The 24,913-nt window shown below is 45.5% G+C and overlaps 1 protein-coding gene across 5 annotated transcripts in view; it reads right to left on the reverse strand.

Moving 5' to 3' along the window:
* The window catches only part of PACS1 (phosphofurin acidic cluster sorting protein 1), a 2,791,059-nt gene that overhangs the window by 2,330,448 nt on the left and 435,698 nt on the right, over positions 1 to 24,913 (reverse strand). The window lies entirely within an intron of this gene.

Here is a 24,913-nt window from a genome sequence, read left to right on the forward strand (position 1 = left end):
AGTAGACTTTTATTTAACAATTCAATAATTTTTACTAACTTATGACATACTCCCATTTGCAATGGGACATACAGTTTTACTCACTAACAAATAATTTTACTTCCAACTTCAAATCTTATCTGGAGTACTGGTAATAACACTTTTTAAAGAAACATACAAATCAAGTAACTAAGAAAAATATTTTCATCCATGAGTCCTCCTAAAAATAGCAGACTGCATCGCAAAATTGCAGTGGCCAGTTGGCAATGAAGGTTCCCAAAATACTTAGCATCAAGGCCGTAATCCACGTACGTCCCTGAAACACTAATTTGTGCATCTCAAGATATTTTTCTTTCAGTGATGTTGGTTTTTTAAGTCTCCTATCTTGTGTTATATTTATATTCTCACTTTTGGCAAAATGTGTTCCCCTATGCTTGCCATCAAACAAATCACTTTCTCCATCCTGCCGTGAGGTAAGGTGCCCGCTTGCACAGCCACGCGCTTGGAGTTCCTTCTTTCAATCTTTCGTGTTCTGAATTCTTTTCTGTTTCTCTGTGTCTTGCAACCTTTTTTTCTATGCTCCCCTGCGACTCTCCCTCATCCCTCCACGCTGCCGCCTCCTCTCTCCAGCCCAGCGCTTTGATTGGAGCTTTGTGCCCCACTTGATCCATGAATACAGGGCAGACCACTGTTCGTAGCAGCCCCTCCAGCTAAGGGCCCTGAGGCAAACGGCAGCTCCTACAGAAGCAGCTCCAGTTGGTGTTTGCCGGTGTTCGTGGGAGCATGCAGTGCAGCCATCAACCAACAGCGACTGATAAGGTAAGGTAGGTGCGGGCAAGGGGAATAGCCATTATTGCTCCCTATTTATCTGTTCCTTATTACTCCTATTAGCAAAGTTTTCAGTCTGCTGCACATCGCAGTTGGTTTTCTGGCACTAGGTGAATTGTGTTAGCCATTGGGGGCTTACCCTCTTTCTAGGAAAGTCGAATCTGTGTTTTTTTACATTTGCTGTTGGTTTAAAAAAAAAAAAAGTAGGCACCTACTATCATAGTAGCCCTCCTTCGAAGACCTTCAAAAGTGGCAACCTGCTCCATTTAGCTACCCTCAACTCTTGCTCTGCCGTCAAACACTCCGCTGACATCTGCCACCTCCCTGAAGACCTCAACCTCCTCGCTATCACTGAGACGTGGTTCACTGCCAGCTCCATCAAATGTTTTGTCACTCTCCTCCCTGAGGGCTACAAGATCCTCTCTAAACCCAAGCCTAACCAGTACGGGGACAGAGTGGCCCTGACATTCCCTGAGTGGGTCCCTGCTAATATCTGTTACGCTCACCTGGTCTCTGCGGGGACGTTGGGGCACGGTTGCAGCCCTCCCTGGAACTGGCTCCCCTGTGTCAGGCTTCTTCCCCGTTCCTGTGTTGTGGACTGCGCTGGTTGTTGATACTGCCCCAGCGAGAATACGAGAGACCGTGAGAATGCTGTGATATGGCTGTGGTTTCCCTCAAACCCTTCTTCCCAGAATTTGGTGAGCATGAACCTACCCATATAGTCTCACCTGTTTATTTATGAGGGTGAGCTCTCCGTCCTGCTTCTCAACGGCAGGGGCACCTTCGATAGACCTAGTTTCTTCACTGGTCCATGTGCGTGGCAGCCCAGACCGGCTATGGGTGATCCACTTCAAAGGCAAGTGTTCTTCAACAATGATTATTGTCCGTATTCTTTTGCAATGTCTTTTTTCCGTGATTATTGTCCGTATCCCTTGTAATGTCTTTCCTCCTCACCAATAGGTGATGAGAGGCCCAGCGGAGTCGCAGTGCTGAAAGCAAGCCCCAATGGAGGCCTGAGGAGTTTACAATGTCCCAATAGATGGTAAGTTTGGTTCTAAGGTCATGCGCGAGGATTGTGTTGCGCGCAACCTTAGCGTAATGTGTTTGTTGTTTCTAACCTGGTTTGTCCTTTTCTCTTGCAGGGATGGCTGGCGAAGTCAGACGGGAAGCAGCTATCCGAAGATCTGCCGGCAGGTGATGGATGGCTGGATCCGCGAGGATGCTGGCTGAGATGAGCTCCTGAGTAAGTGTTGGAAGCCCGGAACAGGTAAGGATGCGCTCTGACGGCAGTGGCTGCTGGAATCAGGTAAGACGCACTTCAGGCGATGGTATTGCTGGAGTCAGGTAAGATGTGCGTCAGGCGGCGGTGAGCATTACGCTGCTATAAGCAGACTAGCGTGAAGCGCTTGCATGCGGGGCAGCCTTAAATAGCCTGGTCCCAGCCACGCCTCTTGCCTCTGCCTTGTGGCCCCATCCTGCCACTCCCAGAAGATGCTGCACGTGCAGCCCAATGTATTCCTATGGCCACGCCTGACCTGTATGCACATGGAGGCCCTGCAGGGGAGGAAATAACATGCACCAGAACAAAAGTGTGCTGAGCACACTTTCTCATGAGCCTGGTGCCAAAGGCACCAGGACTGGGTCCAACTGGACCCTTTATGTGATGCTGCTTGTGGTCCCTGCTCTGTGGCCATGACACTATCATACCCACTCAGGACTACTCCTCTTTCGAATGCCTCGTGTGCAGGCATGGTGCATCTCCTGTCCTCTCTCTGACTCTGGCCACCATCTACAGGTCGCCTGGCCAGGTCTCCCTTTTCCTCTCAGAGTGGGCTGACCTCACTTCCTCTCTCCTGGTGTCCACCCCCAAGCTTCTCTTCCTCAGAGACTTCACTATTCACCTCGACTCCCCTGATGCGGCCTCTGGACTTTTCTGCAACCTCTGACTCGCTTTCCCTCTCCATTCTTCCCTCCGGTCCGGTGCACTCGGTCAGACACACGTTTGATGCTCTCATTTCTGCGGACATCCCCCTCACCAACCCTTGCATTACTCCTCTTCTGGTCTGGTCATTCTGTCTAGTCCTCTCACCTGGACCTCCTGGGATCCCTGGCTAAGCGACTACACGCACTGCCAGTCTCCTTCTCCATCATGCAACCCATGAAACAAGTGTCAGTTGCTGCTTTTGCCACCACCTTCACTCCCCCGCCTACTCCTGCCATTGATTCTTACTCTGACACAGCCTTTACTAACCTTCAACTCTCCATCTACAACACTCTGGACATCCTTGTCCCTGTCATGAGAATCTGCATGAAACCTGCCTCCAAGTGCAACTCCTGGTAGGACTCCAACCTGGCCTCTCTGAAATGCAAGCGCAGAGCAGCTGAGCGGAAATGGTGGACTTCAAGCACATCCTCTGACAAACTGGCCTGCTGCTTGCTCCAAAGAGAATACAGACTTTCCATCTGCTCAAAGCCTGCATCGTTGAGGCCACTAACAACAAGGCAGACATTTTCAAAATCTGCAAGGAACTCGCCAATCCTACTGCAGTCTCCATTTCTCCTCTGCCTTCTCTGGCCTCTCACTTCATTAAACACCCTTTTCCCTCGCCTGCTGTCAGGCCTCCTATAGCCCCCCTTTCCTCCCTCCCCCCTACCCTCCTCATTCTCTCCCATATCACCAGATGAGGTTTCTAGACAAGTCCACTCTATGAAAGTTTCATCCAAACAGGTGCTCCCCTAATCCACCAGAACTATGAAGGACAACATTGTCTCCCTTGGTCCAGCCTTGGCTGGTTTCTGCAATCACTTCTTTACCACTGGATCGTTCCCGTCACTCCTCAAGCACTCGCCCTGTGTACCCTCCCCTCAAAAAGCCTTCTGCCGACCCTTCCTGTCCGGCTAACTACCACCCTATCGCCATTACCCACTTCCTGAGCAAACTCTTCGAGACGCTGGCCGTCACTCAGCTTATCCACCTGTTGTCTCCACGACCACCAGTCTTGGCTTCAGAGCGGTCAGAGGCACGGAAACTGCACTCCTGAACACCTGTGAAGACTTGCTCTCTAATCTCAACTCCAACTCTTTCCATTCTCATCCTTCCTCACCTCTCCTCTGCCTTTGATAGGGTCAATCAAGCCACCCTCATAAATCGGCTCTGTGATACCCGTGGCATCACAGACCTGGCTCTGGACTGGCTGACCTTACCCTGTGAACAACCTTCCCAGGTTCAACTGAGCCCTTTTCTCTCATCCATCTCACTCTCTACCTGTGGTGTCCCTCAGGGTTCTATTCTCTCACCGTGGCTTTTCAACATCTACCTGGCCCCCATAACCCATTTGACCTCTACCTTCTCTCCTAACTTCCAGTGTTATGCAGACAACACTCAACTCTCCTTTAAGCTTACCTCCTCTTCCTCTTGCATACCTGCTATTCAGGCATGTTGCACTGCTATCAATCTCTGCCTTAATGCCAGTAAGACAGAGATCCTCATTGGGACTCAAATTCCCTCCTTTCCCCCTACACTCTGGCCGACCTCCATGGGCCCCCTACCCTCACCCTCCTGTGAAGCAAAAATCCTTGGTGTCATCTTCAACTCCTTTCTCTCCTCTCCTCACATCACAGACCTTGCCAAGAAGGCACACTTTCAGCTTCACCTCCTCAGAGGCATTCTTCCTTTCCTCGCCTTCCCCCAGAAACTCAGTCTCCAGAGCTCTGGTGCTCTAGAGGCTAGACTACTCCAACAGCCTCTTCCTCACCCTACCTAACCCCTCCCTACGTCCACTTCAATTAATTCAGAATAGGACTGCAAGATTTATCCTTGGCCTCAAGTCCAAGGTCTACATCTCTCCAGCCCTAAAATCTCACCACGGACTCCTGGTTGCTGCAAGGATCAAGTTAAAAACCCTCAGGATCCAGTCTGTTTACCCTGACAAACCAAAATATGTGATATGCTGTCATTAGGATAATTGCATCCTATTAAAAACAGGTGAACCTGAAAGAGGAAAACAACAAGGTGAAATGCAGCAAATTGAGATGAAGGTTAGTGTGCCAAAATACTTAATGGTGGTGGCTCTCCAAACAGACACTGCCACACAACTCTGTGCTTGCCTGCATAGGAGGAAAACAGAGATTCATCCTATGGAGGATTTCCCAGAATTTTCTAAAATGGTAGAGGAACAAATCCAAGCTGCGGATGCTTGCACAAATGAGGAAGAGAGAGGTCAGTTGAGAAAGATATTTATGGAGTTGAAAGAGGTTTTTGCCAAAGATGCCTAGGACTGTGGGCTGACCGATTTACATGTTGCTACACTACCAGAAGGGTATGGTAGGGAGCCAGTATTTGTGCGACAATATATGTTACCCCTGGCCTGCCTGGATTCCCTTATATATCACATATGGGTGCTTCCCCATCCCCCCCTTCGAGGGACCAGTTTCAAATGAGGAAAATACAGGGAGTACTAATTTATAAGTGGAAAGTGGTTACCTCTCCCTAGGTATCACATACATTTGTAGTTGCACTACCTTCTGCTACACTCACTTTCAGCATCTGGCAAAACAGAATTTTTTCTTATTACAAAATATAAGTTTATTCATCATTTACATTAAAAGTTTTTATTTAGAATAACATACATGGTTTACAACCATTATACACAAAACATATATACATTACAACTTAATTCGAACAGACACCAACACGCAAAAAAATATGTTTTGTGCCTGGGGGTTAGTAAGATGTGACTAACACTTATGACACACATATCACCAAAATAATTTTGACATATTTCATCAAAGTCAAAAACACAGATAACATTCATATATCCTTTTTCGGAAAGAGGAAAAAAAGACGACTAGGCACACCAGCCGTGAATTTGTGTACTAGTGTTTCGGCCCCCATGCCGCAATACATTTTCCCCAAACATTCTTGGTCAGTTGTTTTTTCTTCAGGACAGGACTCTTGTTTGGTGTGTGGATTAATCAGGTGTACCCCCACCTTTACCTAAGAGACACTCTTATTCTTGATTTTTGTGATACTGGGCAATCATTTGGGTACATTTCTCCTGATCAAATGCTGGTCGCCGACTTTGTCACATTATTCCATGCAAAGGAGGAGACGCGCCTCTTTGCTCTGAAGCCTTTATTATGGCTGGTTTTTTGGAGAAAATAGTTTGTTTTCTTCCTTTATTTTCTGTCTGGAAACAACTGCCTCTTTCACGCAACGTGCCTCGCTGTTCACGTTCATCTGGAGTCCCTGGCAAAAATAAAAAAAAAATAAAATAAAAAATAATCGGGAATCCAGGGGCATCATTAGGCCCATTCACATTACTTCACATACTAGGTGTACTAAAGCCCAATGGCGCTTGTGCGCAGACTTGAGAACCAAATAAGAGTACCCTTTTCAAGGTGTCCTCTCCCATTTATTGATCAGGGTCTTGCACAAGTTCATACCTTTCAGTCAGCACTACGCCTACCATCTCCAGCGCACCTGTGCTCTAAAACCTGCAGCTTATTTTGTCCTTCATTGTGGTTTTTGGGGCCCGTTTGTGCGGGCGCGGCAGGCACTAGCCCTCCCGAGGAGGTGTTCCTGGAGTTCCCTATCCAGCAGGGAAGATGCTGTGACTGCATGAAATGAAGAAAACAACTTTACCGGGGACCGCCTCATCAATGCTGGGTCTGTGACTAGAGTGTTTTAGTATACTAGTGGAACTGTGGCGCTGTGTGCGGAGGACTCCTTGTACTGGTATGGAAGCATTTTTTTAAACGTGCATCATAGTGCGAAGAGAGTGAACTTTGCGGATCTGCTAATGTCTCTGATTTGAGCAACTGATTAGCTGCTGGCCTATGGCTATTGAAGCTCTGTGGGGAACAAGTGGAAGAGAGCAGAATGCATTTTTAACAATCTACACAGAGTGACTGCAGGCTTTTATGCCTTTGAGCTCTGATGAGAAAAGCAGCAGTAAATAGAATTGTCAGCTGATCACCGTTAGATCCAATTACATTACTTTCACAGAGCAACTGTGGGCCTGAGCCTTTGAGCTCTGTAGGGAAACAAATCACTGAACACAGGTGTCACCTATAAACTGAAGAATAAAGGACATTTTTACAGCAGTAAATAAAACTGTCAGATGATTATTTTTAGATCCAGTCAGATTACTTGCACAGACTGACTGCTGACCTTGAGCCTTTGAGCTCTGTAGGGTAATACATCACCGACTACATCAGTCTGCTGTTAAATGAAGAAAAAAGTTTAAATCTCTCACAAAAGTGAAAGTGGGCTCCCATTTAGTGAGCTCTGCACAGGAACAAATAACTGCTGCAATTCAAGGGGTTACATTGTCCAAGTGGAAGGGAAGAATTTTCAAGCGAGGCACAGAAAGAAACAATACAATTTGGGGTTCACCTAAGTGGTGCAAAATATACAAAGGGAAAATATGAAGCGTAAACAGGATTGCAATAAAATAAAATATTTTTTCCACAGGTACTGAGAAACAATTAGTCAAGATCTCACCGCCGGACATATTATAACAGACTCTGTAATGTTAGCCAATGGAAATGAGTATGGTGATAGGTGTGATATTTCCGGTCCGGTGTTGAGTGATGTAGAAAGGCGCGCAGACATGTCTTTCATGGACAAATGTGTAAGCTTGGAAGACGAAATTCAGGCATTAGCAATACCCCCCAATTGACTCAGTGTGTCATCAATACTATTTGACTCACCATTTAATCAATACAGGGCTGAAATGGATGGTGCCTGATTTGTTAATTCAACTAATTTGAGTGAAGAACTCTATGCTCAAAGATTCATTACTCCCGGAATCAGTCTAAGAGCGGGAGGACTAACTGTGCCTCTGCTGTTGGTAATATGTCATCAAAAAATGCAGTTGAAGTGTATAGCAGCCCCACATTGCTTTGAATTTGGTCCTACAGTCCTTTATTAGACTGTATGATTCTGTAGTTGTGTAGGTCAGATCGAACCCAAACATCTTAAATTAAATGAAATCTCTCATTGACAAGAAACGCCTCGTTTGCCACGAACGAACTGGAGGTAGAAATTGATAAAGTAAATAGTTCCATAGAACGAGGAGATATAATAGAGGAGATCGATGTAGAACTTCCTAAGGTGGCAAAGAAAGCAGCATCTAGTAAAAAAAACACAAACAACATGAAGGGAAACACTAAACACAAAGACAGAGGTTCTAGAACGTTCTTGAGAAAAATATTTAACTCCTCTAGGATAGGAAACGCTCTTAATCAGTTCACACAATATGCATCTGATGCTGGAGGCAATTGTAATTAATGAAGTTCAAATGAAGGACAACTGTCAGAATAGTGAGGAAAAAGGAAATGAGAGCATAGATGTTCCAGGTACGCAAGACAAGAGGTTAATAAGTGGGAAAGATGACGGAATGGGAAAAACAACAAACAACCCATGTAAGAAACAGGCACATAGAAAACAAGGGCTGGAAAGGTAATTTTGCACAACAATAAGGAATGATGACAAAGATCGAGTAATTGAAGAGGTAACTGAGACTACTGGAGAGGGCGGGGGAGAGGCAGTTGCGCCGTCAAACAGAGGGAATGACAATAAAGGGGAGGTGATTGATGTGTGTGACGCTTTTGTGAAAAGAGTACATTCAAATGGCACAAATGATGATGGAGAGAATTTGATAAGTCTTTTTCGGGTGAAAATGACTAAAAAGAAAACATGTGATAATGTAGTAAGGGAGACATGAACTGGAATGCAGAATGAAAAAAGCATAAGAGGCGAGCAGTAATGACAAATGAAGAACAATTGCCATTAAATATGTCGAGAATTGTGTCCATTAGCACTGTTACCAGAACTCACCAACATATCGCCCAAAGATCTTAGGTGTGTGCACTTGTTTGATCATAAGGAAATAAGAAAATGCACTGTGCACTTCCAGGGTGTCACATTTTGGGAGAAACCACAAACAAGTAAACAAGTTAATATTGGTTTGGTGGGATCCTATCGATACCAGGGAGACATATGTAAGGTGCTTACCTCTGGAATTCCACAACACATTGTTAATGCTTAAACAAAAAAAAAATCAATTGTCAGTGTGTTGGAAGAAACTAACTTTGTAGAAAGAAAATATTTGGTGGTGGATCAAGGCATAAATGCTATGAAACACCTATTTAGACAATGTTAGGCAAGTAAATAAAACAAAGGGAGATTGGCAATTGAAAAAGATGGAGATCTGAGTGCTAAAGAATAAGTAGAAGTCTGAGTTACGAAATCACAAGCTGTTGAGCTACATTAAATCAACCAAGAACTTTTTTTTGGATCTATTAAAGTACAATTCTCAGTCGATTTGGGAGAGAGTCAATTCCAAACAGAACAATCAGATTTACAAACAATCCTAAACTATATTGGACAAAGATTGGGTGGAGTTCTACAAGATTCCATTTTGGGATAACAGTAGAAACGCCATAAGTGATAGTATACACATTTATTTGGAAGTATGATCTTTATACAGATCTAATCACATATGTTATCAACAAACTGAAAGATTATAGGGGGTGTGGGCCAGATGGGGTTATAAACAATCTTATGAAACTGAATCTCTCATTATGGTCCGAAATTCTATTCCCACGTTTCTCCCATATAGTGAAGACTGGCACTTTTCCTCTGTCTTGGCGGATGGCCATTGTAGTTCCAGTTATTAAAGAGGCGACAGGAACGATGGTTTGTGTTATCATCCAATATCTTAAACAGACATATCTTCAAAGATCTTTGCCAAACTCGTTTTGAGGGCAATCACCAAACAAATTGACACAAAGGAAATTCTAAGTGCCTTAAAAATGGGCTACAAAAAGGGACTGGGTAAGGTTCGAATTGGTTTCAAACTATCATCGTGCCTGGCTCAGGGAGGAGGTAAGACGGTGAGGATCATACATGTTGCAGTTTTAGACATTTTAACTGCATTCGACAATGTAGATCGATGTCTATTATGGAGAAAATTGGAGAAGTGAGGATTACAACATGATCTATTGAATATACTTCAGTTACTCCACCTTGAGAATAGTGTTAAAATAAACTGGAATGCTGAAGGAGCTCTATCTAGATATATCACAATAAATAGAGGAGTACGACAAGGCTGCATGTTTTCCCCGACATTGTTCAATTCATACATGCCAGACCTATGGAAATGCAGTAAAGAGTGGACTTTGCAGCCCTCAAGATGAGGCAAGCTAAGAATGAATTGTATTGCATATGCGGACGACTTGCTTCTTGACTTCAAACCCACAGGTTTATAGTGGGCGTTGGACGGAGTCGCAAAGTACCTAGAGGTGAACAAGCTAACACTTAATCCGAAGATAATAGTTATATCTAACAAAAGGGTTACAAACGCTATGTGTGGAGAGTAAACCATACTAGAATTCAGGAAACTGCCACATTTTATTACTTAGGTTTTCTGTTTGCCAACAAGAGCCTATTTGCACATAGGAAAAGGAGATTAGAAGAAAAAATAAGAATATGCACCTCCATGATTAAGATAATCTATCTGTGCGTATTTGCTAGTCCCCTTCTTTGACTTTATTAGGCTAAGGGTGACCCCAATAGTAATGTATGGTATAGAACGAATGCCTTTTAAAAATAGAAAAATTGTAGACATTTTGGAGTGTTGAGTCCTAAGAGAAGCCCTTTGCATACCCAAACATGTTTCCATAATTGTGATTAGATTGGAGTTATCACTCCAATCATGTAGGTGTATATATATATATATATATATATATATAAACACATGTGTATGGAGGGTTGTAACACTGCAAAAAAACCACACAAAACATGCCACAAAGATTCCCAGCACTCAAGACCAAATCACCTTCTTACAAAAAGAATTTGTTTTGATTAATCATACAAACAAACAACCAACCAACAATGCTATTTAGCAATATGGGGCAGGTATAATGTATTGGTTTCCATTAATACACTGTTCTCTACCACTATATAGTTGCTGGTGACACTCAATTGCCTACTTGCTTCCATGTTGTACTTCTCACTGTCCAAGATCACTATACGACCTCCCTTATCTGAGGGAGGTATTACTATGGTGTGGCCATCTCTTAGATTCTCTAATGCCTTATATTGCAAACAATTGAGATTTCTGGATGCCGGAGATATCTAACAGGCAATTTCTTCAAATCTTTCATGACCAAACTTTCAAAAGTGTCAATAGGACCACATATGATGTTAGGACATTAAAAACATTGATTTAGGTTTTAAATTGCTAGGGCAGGAAATGTCTGTAGGTATACCAAATTCTTTTTCCAATGTTGCATTGTCTAATGTAGACGCCAGCTCCCATTCAGACTCTGTGATTCCATATTGGCAAGACACATAAGGCTCATTATGTCTTTATCTGTGAGAGGGGATCTCTCTCTACTGGACTTGTCTGTTTCTTGTTCCTTCATTAACCTTTGTTGCATAAAATTTAGTTAATTTCAACTCTGAGAAACTTGAAGAGATCCACCCTCGTTTATGTATAATCAGAGATAAGTGGGGCTAAAGGATAGACCCACAGATAGTACCAAGGTTTCTTCTTGTGTGAGTGTTCTGGAAGATATATTGAAAATCTTTAATTGTAAGTCTTCCTGCCTCTCGGTCTCCCCCTCGGATTGTTGCCAGATCGTGTAATCATGTTTGGTGCATTGTTTGTGCTGGCGTCCCCGCCTCGTCCTCTTTTTCCTGTTCTTCCTGCTGCACCACTTTCTTGCCCAGCATATTGGCCCTTTCCCCTCTTCTCCATCCTGCTGTCTAGATGCAGTCATTTGAATTCTTCTAAAAAATGAGCCTTTTTGGAGGTGGCCCCATCTGTATCTGAGGTGCTAACCTCTGAGCTGCTTGGTTCATCCAACATTACAACATGAGATTGAATGTTAGTGGCAATTTGCTCCAGTCTTTGTTTAATGGGGGCATCGAAACATTTGGCGAATGTATATATTCTTCCCTGTTCATAATCCCAACGATCTCTTTTGAATTTTTGTTGTTTTCTGATTCTGATTTCACCCTGGTGTCTTTCAAGGTTTTCTTCCACTCTTAACATACGTTTCTTACATTCATCTTCAGAGTTCTTCAATTTCTTCAATGTACTTTAAGAGTTTAATTCTGTCTGCTTTGGCATATTTAATAAGGTTCTCAATCATTTTAAAGGAACATTCATTAGTGTGTTGCGTCCACTCCTCTATTAATTTGGGGTCTATGTCTTCGAATGTGGGGATGGTTAGAATTTTTAATCCTCTTGGGATGTGTTGAACTTCTGAGTACGTTTAGAGCGCCATTGCCTCCCACCATTTGGAACTTTTTTTCTTTATTTTTTCCAATTTGTCTAGCTTATGCTGCACGGTTAAGCTTGCTGGCAAGCTCCCATCTGCCATGTCTGCTGTGGCTGCTTTGTCATGGTTACTCTCTTACCTGGTAACGTTCTTTCGATGGGATGGTCCGATGAAGTATTCCATATCTATGACAGTAATCACCACAGTTGTGCTGCTTCGGAAAATCTTTCGCCGTCTGCGTCCTGCGTCGATGACGTCGATCCTCTGTCCTCGAGGGCCTCCGTCGAGCCGACGTCACCGGATGTTATAAGTAGGACACACGATGCCCGTAGCCTCAGTTGTAGTGTTTTCCCCAGAACGTGTGGCACCAATTTTCTGCCAGTATGACCACAGAAAGCCTTGCGGAAACGTAAGCTGCAATCGCATAAGAAATTCTGTAGCGGGGAAGGCAGGGAGAGAGCAATATGGAATACGGCGTCGGACCATCCCATCGAAAGAACGTTACCAGGTAAGAGAGTAACTTGTTCTTTGAGGGGTTTGGGTCCTCCAACGTATTCCATGTCTATGACAGACTCCCAAAGCAGTACCAACGTAAGGAGTTGGGAACAAAATTTAAAATATACAAATTTAGAATGCCCAATCAAATTGCAGAGTAAAGGACCGCCTTGCCAAAGGCCAGATCCTGCCCATGGATAGAATCTAGGGAGTAGGGACATGCAAAAGTATGGACCAAAGCCCAAGTGGCTGCTTCACAGATGTTACGAATAGGAACACCCCTCTGCATGGCAGTAGAGGCAGCCATACCCCTAGTCGAATGGGCCCGTAAGCCTACTGGAGGGTCCGTACCCACCAGGCGGTAACATTCAGAAATTGCAAAGATAATCCATCTAGACAAAGTCTGCTTAGTCACAGCTTGTCCCAAACGCCTTCCAGCGTAACCAATAAAGAGCTGATCGTCCACTCTGACCCAGGACATGCGTGAAATGTATAAACTTAAAGCCCTCCCAGGATCCAACCTATGGAGCCTCTCCTCCTGCTTACCAGGATGTGGAGGAAGATAAAATGCCAGAAGAATGACCTTCTGGCTCAAATGAAAATCCGACAACTTTCGGAAGAAAAAAAGGACGAACTCTAAGGATAACCCTGTCCTTATGAAACACAGTGAAGGTTGGCTTAACAGACAGTGCCTGTAACTCACTCATTCTGCGAGCGGAAGCGACCGCAGCTAAAAACACAGTTTTCAGGGTTAACAGTCTCAAAGGACAAGAATGTAAAGGCTCAAATGGAGCACCCATCAGAAACTTGAGAACAAGGTTCAAATCCCACCCGGCTCCTGGAAAGGTGACAATGGGAACACATTAGTGAGCCCTTTCAGAAACTGAGAAATTAAAGGGATTTTAAAATAAGAGCACGCCTCAGACGAGCACTTAAATATGGACAGCGCCGCCAGGTAATCTTTAATGGTACCCACTTGCAAGCCCCTGTGGGCCAAAGAAAGCAAAAAAGACAGAACCACAGGAGTGTCACATGAATAAGGATCCACATTCTTAGCCCTGCACCAGTCGCAGAACTATCTCCAACGGCAACGGTACAGGGACTTTGTTGCCGGCCGTCTGGCCGAAAGCAACACCTCCATCACGTCGTCAGGGAGGTCCCAGTCCTTATACCTCAACCTTTCAGAAGCCAAGCGTGAAGGTTGAGGGATCTGACCTCTGGATGGAGAACCTGACCCCCCCTCCCGTGAGAGCAGATCGTCTCGGTAGGGAAGACGACGTGGAGGGCACATGGACAAGTCGAGAAGGTCCGGGTACCACGTCCTCCGGGCCAATGCCAGAGCAATGAGGATCATCCGGGAACCGAACCTCTATAACCTCCGCAGCACTTGCGGGATGACGGGGACTGGAGGAAACGCATACAGCAGTGGGAAGGACCACTCCACCACACACGCGTCTCCCAAGGCTCCTCTTGGAGGAAATTCCCGCAAGCAGAACCTTTCGCACTTCCGGTTGACACTAGAGGCAAAGAGATCCACTTGAGGGGTCCCCCCTAAGGGCGAAGATCTCCAGGAGAATCTCCTGAGCCAGCTCCCACTCGTGAGAGATTGCACTCTGCCTGCTCAGAGCGTCCGCCGTCTCGTTTTCGTCTCCGGCCAGATGAACTGCCGAGATCAACATTTCCTGCTGGATGGCCAAGAACCAGAGCTGCATCGCCTCCCTGCACAGAGGAAGTGACCCTGCCCCCGCCTTTTTGTTGAGGTAGTGCATGGCCACTGTGTTGTCTGTCAGAATCAGGACATTCTTCCCTCGCACAGTCTGCAGAAAAGCATTCAGGGCAAGCCTGACGGCCCTCAGTTCCAACAGATTGATATGGAGTCTGGACTCTGACGGAGACCAACGACCGCTGACTGTCAGCTCGTTGGCATGAGCTCCCCATCCAGTGAGGGATGCGTCCGTCATGATCATCACCTCCGGCCAGGGCAGCCAAAATGGAGCCCCCGTCATCAGATTGCCTTCGACGGCCCACCACAGAAGGTCCTGGGCAACCGATGGCGGCACCTGAACGGGGTCCGACAACCTGCCAGAACTGGCGCCATTGAAACTTGAGGGCCCATTGCAGAGATCTCATCCACAACCTGGCCTCTGGCACCAGAAGAATGCAGGACACCATGAGGCCTAGCAATCTGAAGAACTCGAACGCCGGGAGCGTCTAGGCGAGTTGAAACTTGTGCACTATCTGCTGAATGTGAAGAGCCCTTACCTGGGGAGGGAAACACTGCCCCAGGGATGTATCGAACACCACTCCGATGTACTGGAGCCGCTGTGTTGGTGTTAAGTGGCACTTCTTTAAATTGGAGGGAGAAGCCCAGCTTGTGAAGGGAGGCAAGTGACGGACAGATGATCCAGGACTTGCTCGGGAGAGCGCGCCCTGATCAACCAATCGTCCAGGTAGGGGTAGACGTGAATCCCCCTTTCCTGAGATGTGCTGCCACAACCACCATGAGCTTGGTGATGACCCTCGGAGTGGAGGTCAATCCGAACGGCAGGACCCGAAACTGAAAGTGCGAGTCGCCAACCGCAAACCTCAGATACTTCTTGTGCTTTGGATGGATCCGCACATGAAAATAAGCATCCTTGAGGTAGAGAGACACCAACCAGTCCTGAAGTTGAAGGGCCTGGAGGACTTGAGAAAGAGTAACCATCTTGAACTTGTCCTTCCTGAGGAGCTTGTTCAAACCGCGCAAGTCCATGATGGGTCTCAATCCTCCATCTTTCTTCGAAATCAAAAAGTAAGGGGAATACCATCCCTTGTTCCTCTCCGCTATAGGCACCAGTTCTATGGCGCCTTTCTCCAGCAGGGATTGAATTTCCTGCGCAAGGAGCAGATCCGGACTCTTCAAAGAGTGGTTCCCTGGTGGATTGTCATGAGGCCTCTGCCGGAAAGGAAGACAGTAGCCATGGGCTATGATCTCCAGAACCCACACATCTGAAGTAATGGCACGCCATTCTACCAGATGCTGTGCCAGCCTTCCCCCAACCGGAGAAGCATGGGCCTCATGACTGAGCTGAAGCGGCTGCGGCAGTGCCTGAGTGCAAAGAGGCAACTGCACGCGCTGCCTTGGCACCTCGAGTACCTTGTTTTCTGCCTTTGGCACTCCTACGGTTGCCCCTTTGACTAGCAGCTGCTCTTGATTTACTAAAGGACGAGTAAAATAGAAAGGAACCTCCCCTCCATTGCTGTCCCCTAGGACGAAAAGACAGAGGTTGGCAGACTGCAGCGCCCAACAACTTCGCTGCAGCTTTGGTCTGCAACCTCTCAAAACTCTCATCAGCCTTGCTGCCAAAAAGATATTCACCATCAAAGGGCATGTTGAGGAGGCAGGCCTGCACATCAGGAGCAAAACCCGACTTCCGCAACCACGCAAACCTGCGTATTATGGTGGTCGCCGCCATGGACCAGCTGATGCAATCAACCAAGTCCAGACCCGACTGAACGGATTCACACATGGCATCCTTGCCATCCTGCATGATAGCAAGGAAACCATCCCGTTCCTCCCCTTCGGTAATCTGATCAGCCGCTAGGGAAATACAGTGCCACAGAGTGTGCGTGAAACGAGACAAGGCACAAACGGAGTTGGCAGCCTGAAGTGCCATACCCTCAGAAGAAAATACCTTCTTCGCCCAGCCGTCAAAACGTTTGTCGTCCCTATCAGGAGGGATGGTAGGGTACGACGCCTGCTTTGCGGGGGCCGTAGCCGCCTGCACCACCAAACTTTCCGGAGTGGGGTGCGTGGTCAAGTAGCAGGGGTCGCCACTGGCTGGGCGATATTTCTTCGGCAAGGACTTGCTCACTGCCGGGAGACACTCCGGAGAAGTCCAAGCCGCAGCCACCCTTCTATGCAAGGCCATATGGAATGGCAGCACCGGGTCAGTTGGTGGACCATGGTCCAGGATATCAGTCAGGTCATCCTGCTGAAAATCCCCAGGGGGGGCAGACCACCCCAGGTAATCCGTGACCCTCAACATCAGGCACCAATAAGAGGAGTTTGCATGCGTGCCAGGCTCAGGCCTACCAAATTCCAACTCCAGAGAGGTGTCGAGCCCACTGGCGTCATACAATGACTGGCGCAGGTCCTCAAGCTGGCCATGACCAGAAACAATGTCATCAGGGACCTCTGCAGGAACCACACCTTCCTCAGACCCCTCATCCACCTCAGAAATATTATCCAGAGGCTGGAAAGAGGGAACCGAAAAAGGGACAAAGACATGTTTAGCCTTGGCCAGCGCCTTTCTGGGGGGTGCCACCGTGCCACGGGGTACCTCTGACAAGGCCGCCTCGAAAGGCGTCGACGGAATCGGTGTTGAGCGCGGCGCCGACAGCTTGGACACAGGCCTCGAGGGCGGAGCCCCGAGCGCGTCTCTTGACAGCCTGGGTGCCGATGGCGTCGTCGTCTTCCTCAGAGGCGGGGCCTCGAGAGAGCCTGTTGACGCCACAAACCCACAAACTCCACATCATCCTAATAAAATGCAGCTAGCTGAGAACATTCCGGCTAGCTTAAGCATCTCTTCAGGCCTAACTCAGCCAGAACTCAGTCTGTGTGTCAACCCTCCAGACTGAACACATCCAACTGATTTCCTCAGCACCACACCTACCACTAAGAAGCAGCTTTCATGCAACAACCACACCAGCTGCACCCATATCCGGTGCGCCCACGCACCATACCACACTCTCTCACTCTCTACTGACTGAACTGCGGTTCCCGAGGGCGTTCAACCTACCAGCGCTTTGAGATCATACCAATGATACGTAAGGCACTATATAAATGCCAAGTAACATAACATACACACACAGTTTTTTCACTATACCTCAAGATATGTGAAACTGCTGATTCAGGCATAGCTTGTTTTCTAAATAATGTTATCAAATATTTTGGAAAGAGGTGCCAGAATGTTATGTTATCAATGGACATAACGGAACCGCTATCAGTCAGATCTAAAAATAATTGTTAATAAATGGGATATTGATTTCCCTAGCGGAAACACAACACTATATTTGAAAAAAATGAACTTCTGCATGTGCTTGTCAGTGGTACATGAAATTCAGATTGAACTGCCTACCAATGCTTGAAATAATAGGAGCTCAGCTGAACATTTACTATCAACTTAAATCTTGTAGACTTTGTACAGAACAATGCACTGAGACACGTTTTCACTTAGTTATCAATTGCACTAAATTAGCACAGTATAGAATCAAGTACTTTAAAAGCACATGTGAATTTGATTGTGAATGGAGATTTGTTCTGGAATAGATTCATGACCAGTACAAAAAGTTATTTGCTTTTAGCTATAGTCCATTTATTAAAACAAATATTTGAAGAAAGATCAGTTGTGATAACTCGGGGAGAAGCTCTTTTAAGTGTCGTGGTGTGAATCTGTATTAGTCTGGTTTCTTGGTAGATTTTTTTCACTTACGTTTTTCTGTGTTATGATGCTGTTTTCAGAAGGTATTTTGTCATATATGTAATGAAATCAGTTTTGTGAAACGATTTAATGGTGCACTTTGTCTTACATGTTTCGAAATCTTTCTGTAATATTTTCGAATGGTATGCATATAATGTAAATGTGGTTGAAACTGTTGTGCAGGGTATTTATTGTACCATAAACGCAACAATAAACATTTTTTTACCACTCTGGATCTTACAGCAGGCACTGGTATGTGCCATTTGCTAAAGTTGTACAACATCTATTTGCCTTCTCCTTTACCCCATTACAATATGCAAGGTCCCGGACCCCTTTTGGCTATATCAATAGTGGAAGTGAGTCTGGGATATTCCTAAGTAACGCACTTCCAGATGCAAATGAGAATGGAACTGTGATTTATGTGGATGATGTGCTAATCAGAAATGAAGAATTAAAAAGTCACTTCAATGAAATGTGACGTGATCAGTCAGTTGCAAAAGGCTAGAGCAAAAGTAGCTTTACAGAAAGCAGAGTGGTGCAGAAAGAGGGTGACCTTTCTAGGGTATGAAGTAACAGAACATGGGTTAAATCCACAAAAGAAAAAGGTGGAGTCAATTCAGAAACTAAAACATCCCAGCAATATGAAAGCCTAAAAGGTTTGTTAGGAATGACAAGTTACAATAGGAAATTCATTGAAGATTATGCAGAAATGACACAACCTTTGACTAAATTACTGAAGCAAGGGATACCCCGCATATGGTGTTGAAAGGAACAGAGTGAGGCGGTAGCCAAGTTAAAGGGCTGTTTGATGAAAGCCCCATGTTTGGCTTATCCAATAAAGAACCAGGATTTCTTCATTGAGGTTTTATAGATCAATGTATGTCAACGGTCCTGTACTAAAAACACAATGTAAATAAACCATTGCATATGGCATTGTCACAGGTAGAAACTAAATTCAGCTAATGTGAAAAAGCACTTTTGACCCCAGTCTGGGCATTACAACATTTCCGCCCCATTATTCAAGGGAAACGGGTGTTTCAGAAAATGACATGATCGTTAATTGGAGGAAGATACAAGGTCATCTGAAAACCCCAGCAGAAGACATGGAAGGGAATGACAAGGCAGATACGTTAGTCAAGATTGGGGCTGCGATGGGGGAGTGGTTTCCCATTGAGCACCTACTTGGTAAAATCCACGTGGCTGCAATAACAAGCTCCAACAATCAGAGACCAGTTGATCAGCCTGTGGCATAAGAGTTTTGATACCCCTGATCAGGACTTGATCAAGGCACAAAAAGAAGACAGAATTGTAGTCCTATTATGTAATAGTTTGCTTGATGCAGAGCAAAATCCTCTGAGGGGGACTGCAAAGAGAAATAAGAAATGAGGGTATAGCTAAAGAACAAAAAGAGAACTTGAATGCAGGATGGACTGATGTTCCAGGAATCTGTCACGCAAAATTCAATGGGTAGTACCATTGTCATTTCGGTGATTGATGCAGCATCAGCCCATGATTCCATAACTGCAGGTCACAGAGGTTCCCAGAAAACTGGTTATTATAAATGAATATGTTAATGTTAAAGGACATTTGTACCGCGCACTATCACCACCGGAGTGGTCCCCTGGCGGCTCTGAAAAAGGAGGGGAGGTTGATTTAGTGGGAGGAAGCAGGAAAAGTGCAAGAGAGCAGTGATGTGCTGTTGGCGGCCTCAGCCTGGTGGGTCCGTTGGCTGGGCCTGGGGTGTTTGCGGCCGGTAATCGTCGTGTACTGTTGTGCGAGTCTATGTGTATTTTTTGTTTTGTTGTTGCAATGTAGTGAAGTTTGTGCGGTTTGTTGTGCTGTAGGTTTTGGTTGTGTTGGTTAGGAATTTAAGAGGTGTATGTAGAGGTGAAATTGTTAGTGGAGTTGGTTAGTTGGCATCTCAATCCTGAGTTGAGGCGTTGGGCTTGTGTATTTTCCCCCGATGCGCCTGTCCTGATCTGGGTCCCTCTGACATTCAAGGTACCTTACTCCTCTGATCCCCACCCACCTCTATCAGGCTCTCTCATAGCCCCACCTGTACTCCCTTCATACTCCTGTGGCCAGTGCACCTGCCAATGTCAACAAGTAAGGCAGTGTGCTAATTGCCAGTATCTCGGGAATTCCACACGACTGTGGTACCTGGTGGTAACTAAGGGGCGGGTGGAGTAGTCGACTCGATCTCTGTGTGTTTTTCTACGTGTTCTTGGGTTAGTTTATATATGTAGGTTTCTAGAAGTTTTGCCGGGTAGGTGATGTTGGAGATTGGCCTGTAACTGGAGAGGTCTTCTACGTCACCACTTGTGTTTTTTAAGAGTGGTTTCTGTAGTGTTCTGCTGGTGTTCCTTGCCCGAGGATTGATTTGTAGATGTCTGGGGGACATGGGTCCATGGATGATCCAGCTTTCTTGCTTTGTTTTACCAGCATTGCGAATGCCTCTGCTGATATTTCAGGAAAGCTTTGGAGTTTGTGCTGTGGTTCCGTGTTAGGTTCATTAGGTTGTATGTTGTGGTTGGTTTGTCTCTTTTGTATGGTTTGTTGGATGTCATTTTTTTTTTTTTTAAGTTTTAAGTGGTCTGCCAGGTCGTTGCATAGTTGAGGGGGTTGGGTGTTCTCACAGCCTGGTGGGTTTCTCATTTCTTTAATGATGCTAAACATTTCATTTTGTGTGTTGGCAGCGTTGATGATTCTGTCATCGTAATGTCTTCTCTTTGCCTTTTGAATTTCCTTCTTGTATGCGCAGATTTGTTTTTGTTTCTGGAACAGTGTTTTTGTTTTTGGGTTGTATTCTTTCCTCCATTCCTGTTCCATCTTTTTGTTTTCTTTTTTCATGGTGCTTAATAGTGGGGTGAACCATTTAGCCATTGCTCTTTTTTTTGATGGGGTGAACGTTTTTTCTGGGGCGATCTTGTCTATTGTATCTGCAATCCATTTGCGTAGTACCTCTGCTTTCCCGTCTAGGTCAGCTACCTCTAGTTCTGTAGTTGAGCGTTTGGTTAATTCCAGTTGTTCGAATAGGTTGCTTTCTTTGACTTCTTTCCAGTTTCTCTTTGTGGTGGTTGAGAGTTTCGGGGATTGGATGCAGACTTGAGTAGGCAGAGTGATCACGAATGGGATGATGAGATGGTCGCTCCACAGCATTTGTATTGGTGGTGCCGTGGTGATGAGTTTTTCGTTGGCAAAAATTGCATCGAGGGTGTGTCCTGCAGAGTGTGGTGCCCCTTTGACTAGTTGTCGTAGTTTCATGGTGGTGAGTTGTTCAATCAGTGAGTTTTGTGAGTTGGCATGATTGTCTTCAAACCATCAGTTGAAGTCCCCCAGGATGATTAGGTGTTTGTGGTTGATGGCTAAGTTGGTGATGGCTTCTGTGAAGTTGTTGACGAATGTTGCATCATATGTCGGGGGTCTGTACACCAGGATGTTGGTTTTTGGGTTCGCCGTTAGGTGTATTACCATGGTTTCGCAGTTGAGGACGTTGAGTGGTTTGTCGGTTTTTATTGTTAGGTGTTTGTTGAATGCTATTGCGATGCCTCCTTTTTTGTTTTTCCTCTTTATTTGCAGGCATTTGAGGTTGGTTGGAAGGCAGCTTTGGAGTGTGATTTTGTAGTTGTCGTCCAGCCATGTTTCTGTTATGAACAGGATGTCAATGCCGTTGTCGTCAAGTAGATTGAAGATCTCTGTTGAGTGTTTTGACATGGATCTTGTGTTTATTAGATTGCAGTGAAGTTTGGAGGTGTTGTTTGGTTTGGACTTTCTTGTTGAGGTAGTCTTCTGATCGGTGTTGAGGTTTCCTTCCTGGTCGATCTCTTGTTGAGCTGTGGGTTTCGGGGTGTCCGTATCTTCAAAGAGTTCTTCTAGGTTTTGTCTTGGGTTATTTTTGTTTTCATCGTGTTCATCTTCCAGAAGTTGTGGTTGTTGATTGGAAGTTCCTTTTGTTTTGGTGATGTAGGGTGTTATCGTATAGGTCGTTGCTGCTCGTTTTTTTAGTTGTTCCTCCTTCTACTTGCTTGTGTTATGTTGTTTGATGTGACTGCTTCTAACATTGGGTTGGATTGCTGTGGTTGCCAGTTGTCAGCGAGGTAAGGAGTTAGGTAGAGGGGTTTGTCTTTTCTCAGTGTGGTTGGATTTGTGTTCTTTTCAGTGGGGGTGCAATCTATCGTTGTCATTCTTAGTTGCTGTTTCAGAGTGTTTGTTCTTTCTTCTCTTAGTCTTTTCCTTGGAATGGGTCGTTTGCATGGCATTATAAGGTTGAGAGTTGTTTAGTCTTTTGTTTGGTGATGTCCAGTTGGTTCTGCTTTGGTCTGGTTGTCTTGTGGTGTAGTAGTGGGTGTGAAAACTGTCCGCTACTAGTTTGGGCTCCGTCTGTCGGTGGTGTTCCTGCTGAGGTTGGCGACTCGTGCAGTCCCTGTCCTTAGAGGGGATAGGGGTGTGGTTATGGGTAGTTTCGTTGGGTGCTATCTGTGGCTCTCTTATGTCCGTCTCCCTGAGCGCGGTTCAATATGCCTAATGGCCACCCATATCCCAAGATTTAGAGCTTTATACAAGGGGGTGCTTAGTGTGTGTACAGTTTCAACCTACTTCCCCAACACACAGGGCACCATTAATGAAAAGAGGTCCGACTTCCATTGTCAGATTTACAAATCGATTTTGTAGGTCCTGTGCAAAGGTCAGCACAGGGAAACAGGTATAAGTTGACTGTCACTTGTTTAATGTCCTAGTGGCTGGAATGTGTTCCAGCACCAGATTGCAGTGCGCAAACGGCAACCACTGTTAGTCAACCATATTTTCTCTAGGTTTGGTTTACCTCAAAGGATAGAATCACCAGTGCAGTGATGACAAAGATGTGACAAATCTTCGGTGTAAAAAAGGGAAACTGCAAATTGCATACCGGCCCTCTTCTGGGGGTGTGGAACAGTGTAATAGGTCAATTGTTGATATTTCAAAGAAGTTTGTAGCTGAGGCAGGGTCCAGTTGGATTTGTGACTATTAGGTCAACACCGTCCAGACCAACAAACCCCAATCCGCACGACATTCCAACAGGTAGGAAGATGGTTTTGCCACAAGATACGAGTATATAAGTGGAAATGTGGGCACAAGGTGTGTAAAATATATATATATATATATATATATATATATATATATATATATATATAAATAAAAGTAGAAATTAGTCAAAAGTTCCAGTTCGGTGTTTGGTAAGTGTCACAGGTTGATGTAAAATAGAATAACAGGTGTTTTGAATGGATGGGAAATCTTTATAGTCAATTATTCATTTGTTTCTACTGTTTCTTGATTGAAAATGCGGTGTTGAATTTTGTTATGTTTAACGTACATGCTTATTTACAGTCAGTTGAAAAGAGGAGCCATATTGTATGTGTGTGCTTAATCCATGTGTTATTTACAGGTGGTTGTGCAGAAATATTATTGATTCAAATACCATCATTGTATATATTGTACATGTTATGCTGCTTAATCCACAAGAAAGTGAAAAGTGATCGTGTGGGTGGACCCACTTAATGCCTGTCTGTACCGCGATGCGGTACGCGGAGTTGTGCACAGAGTTCAGCGCAGTCCTCGGCAGTCGTCGGAAAGCGATGGAAAATGATGCAACCGAGGGGCCCAGCGACTCCTGAGACGGGGATGGCTGCAAAGATCTTGCCCCCCCCAACGCTGAAGCAGGCAGACGCTGTTTGAGAAGTTACAGCACTCAACTAGAAAAAAGATCGCCAGCGAAGAGAGGCAAGACTTTTGCCGTCCCGGTTGCTATCAGAGACAATTTCCTTGATTTGTTTGCCGGTACGCCGCCTCTTCAGCGTCCTTTGGCGTGCTCAGCAAGTTCGGACAGCACCGAGAACGTTTTCAATCTTGAGCTTCTCGTTCCAAGTGTGGACGCCTCTAATGGTGCTGGCGAGGGTTCAAGCCTGTCACCTTCTCCCCTCACAGCCAATGCCGTTGGGCTGGCAACATTTTTTCCTTTAATGCCATCAGCCCATGCATCACCTCATAAACCCACTCGCCCGCCCACCGGCAACCCACTCACCAGCTCTCCGCTTCGGCGAGTGGTGTCTTAACCGCGGTGAAAGTGGCCCATAGGGGTCCCTCCTGATATGGAAACAAGGCAATAACCATACACGAAAGGATGCGCCAGACACGAGGTTCAAATTCCCAATGCTAGGGTTTATTGCAAGCAAAATAGTCCCAATTGGCCAATTCTGGTCTCACGCCCCGCAACGTTTATTTTCTAGACCTCGAGGGGCACAAGAGAGCGAATTACATACATCAGTTACATATACACAAAATGCATATCATACAATCAGCTATGTCATGTTTAACACCCCCCTTTATTAAGTTTCTTTGAACTCGGGATGACGATGGACATTTCCGACGGGTATGATAATTATGACACTTTCGATGTCTATTCTAGTAACAATGTGCAGAGGCATCTTCTAGTTGTTGAACAGAACACGGTGGTTCTGTTCTTGGAAGCAAGCTGCACACGGGGGAAGAACCACATTCCAAGCTTTGCTCTCTATGAGGTACTATTCGTGTCCTGGGAGCCGACACGCTCTAAAGGGTTTTGCGAAGGGGGGCCGTAAGAAGAGCATAATTCAAGCCTTTAGCCGCTTTATTCTAACATATTCTACCACAGTACGAGACTGGCTGGCAGCTGTGAAATGATTAAATGCCCTGCAGCTCTCCCTCAAGGCTACAGAGAGGGAGCGTGGGCATTCCTTTCTGGGCTACTCATGAGGAGTTTCAACGAACTCCTCAGTCCCGCGACCTTGCCCTTTCATATTCAGACAACAATGTTAACAGTTGAGCAGAGTAAGCAGAAT

Source organism: Ambystoma mexicanum, chromosome 2p (genome assembly GCF_040938575.1).
Source record: "Ambystoma mexicanum isolate Mex_15411 chromosome 2p, UKY_AmexF1_1, whole genome shotgun sequence".
NCBI classification, from domain to species: domain Eukaryota; kingdom Metazoa; phylum Chordata; class Amphibia; order Caudata; family Ambystomatidae; genus Ambystoma; species Ambystoma mexicanum.